Genomic DNA, 2,687 nt, shown 5'->3' on the forward strand with positions numbered 1-2,687 from the left:
TCCTTCAATCGCCGCCAGGTCTTCGATAGCCTCCTGTTTGAGATCCTCATCTCCGAAAGTGTTCCAAGGGTTGATGTCTTGGGCTTGGGTTCGAAGGTTGGTGTGCTTCCGTTGCTCTGCTACTGCCTTTGAATGTGATCCACCGCAGCGCCTGGCCTCCCTCGAGCTCGTCACTATGGCCACCATGATAGCAAAGAACTTCAACGACCGCCGTCAAACGACTAGCCGGTCGTGAAGCTCGAAGCACCATCTTCTCGGCCTCCTTGCTCCGCTCCCTGCAAATTCCTCTACCCACCACCCAAATTTATACAGAAAAAATATATTAAAAAAAAAAAAGGGGGGGGTGGTGGAGCAAAGCAAAGTGGTGTCACCACGTGAAAAAAGAGGAGAGGTGCATCAGGCACCATGTGCAAAAAAAAAAAAAATAATAATAATAATAAATAATATAATAATAATAAAATAAATAAATAAATAATATAATTATATATATATAAATGGATGGTGCATCTGGCACCATGTGCCAGCCAAAAAAAAAAAAAAGTTATATATAAAGAAGTGGATCCTTGGTGGCTAGCACCATGCACAAAAAAAAAAAAAAAAAAAAAACAAATGCATCGAGAGAAATAAAGTCCGTTTTTATTTATTTATTTCTAGAAATTTTACATAAATTTGCATTATACATACTTAAAAAAAATAAAAAAAATAAAAAAATCAAATCAAATCAAATCAAATCAAATTTACAAGAGGGGATCTTAAGGACGATCAGGTGCCGCCTCACCACTCGGCAGAGCTCCAGAAATGAGAGGCGCCAGAGGTTGATTGTTGGAAGCCACACCACTCGGCGGAACTCCAGGAAGAAGATGAGCCAAAGGTTGATCATTTGGAGCTTCATTACGCGGTACAGCCCCAGAAGACGAAGGCAAATGTTGTTGGAACAAGCCTACAAACCTCCGATGATCGAGTAAAATCTGACCATCAGATTCCTGCATCTGGTCAATTTTCCTCTTCATGTTTGTGGCATAGTTGTGTGCGAGCTTATGCAACTGTTTATTCTCATGCTTAAGCCCTCTAATCTCCTGTTTGAGACTCATCACTTCAGCCGCCAACGATTCAACTTGACGGGTTCGAGCAAATAGGCGTTGGGCCATGTTGGACACAGAACCTGCACACTGCACACTAAGAGCCAGAGACTCCTTAACAGCCAACTCATCAGACCGCCTGGAAAGTAGTCTGTTATCTTTGGGAGTGACAAGGTTCCGGGCCACCACCGTAGCGGTCATATCATTCTTCATCACCGAATCCCCAACGGTAAGAGGACCAGTAGGGGATATGAATGATGGGCGCCATATGTTATCTGGAGAAGGCGGGACTACCTCTTCATCAAGGTTCAAATCAAAACGACGGTCGGAGGGTCCAGACATTTTCAAAGGTGTTGAAGAAAGAAGAGGTCGGACAAATCAAGACTTTAGAAGTGCAAAAATGGAGTTTCTACAAGCGAAAATTCAAGTGTGCTTTGAAACGAACTGCGTGCCTCTATAAAAAACCAGCACTCGACGGGATTTCAGAGACCAAAGAGGTGAGCTCAGAGTTCGAAAATGCCGATTCAAAAATCGAAGAGGCAAGCTCAGAAATCGGAGAAGCATCTTGCTTTTCCAGACGAGTTAGCACCCGTCACACGCAAACTCAGCTTTGCGGAAATCACGGGCAATTTGTTAAAGCGCCAATCCCGGATATCGAAGAGGTGCCAGTCTTTTTCAGCCTCGTCAGCACCCGTCACGCGTAAACTCAGCTTTGCAGAAATTACGGGCAATTTGTCGAAGCGCCGATCCCAGATATTAAAGAGGGGCCAGTCTTTTTCAGCCTCGTCAACACCTATCACATGCACACTTAGCTTGACGAAAATTACAGACAATTTGTCGAAGATTTCTGATAAAGAAGAAAGCACGTGAAGCCATACTGATGAATCACGCATTGGTTGCCGACACGAGTAAAAGAATAGTACCTTTACAGGTACTAAAGAAATTCCTATAACTGTCCACCTTCACCCTTCATAGCAAGGCAGACATACAGAGCCTTTCTTCATCTCCAAGAAATGCTTTCCCAACGAAGCCTCTCGAGTCATTCAATATTCCTTATTCCTTGGGGTACCTCTGCAAGCCAATGACTTCAAAGAAAAAGTATCTCATATCACCAGGGTAGAAAGCAAGAGTATCTCATATCATGTGTTCTCCCTGTCCTTTCCTTTGTCCTTGTTCTTACCTACAAAGACAAGGATAAAGAAAACAATATGCCGGAACTTCCACTCAAACTCGGGTAAGGAACCGACTGCTTGGAACCCTTCCCTGATTGCCTACCTAGCACTGCTCTCGAGTACTCGTTTCCTACTGCTGCTGTACTTCCAAAGAAGCTGCCATATCTGCCTGGAGAACAGATAAGGCAAGTGAAAATGATACCTTGCAGCATGTGGAGACAAGGTGCAGAAGGAACAAGCAGAGAAGAATGCAGTCTGCACAGTCAACTCAGCAGAAGGAGTCCGAGCTGAAGAACTCAAGAAGCTGCCATATCTGCCTGAAGAAACAAGCAGAGAAGAATGCAGCATGCTCAGTCAACTCGGCAGAAAGAGTCTGAGATGAAGAACTCGTTTTGACCCTCAAATTCTTGGGTCGACTTACTAGGCGTTGTGGGCT

Source organism: Malus domestica, chromosome 03, assembly GCF_042453785.1.
Source record: "Malus domestica chromosome 03, GDT2T_hap1".
Lineage (NCBI taxonomy): Eukaryota > Viridiplantae > Streptophyta > Magnoliopsida > Rosales > Rosaceae > Malus > Malus domestica.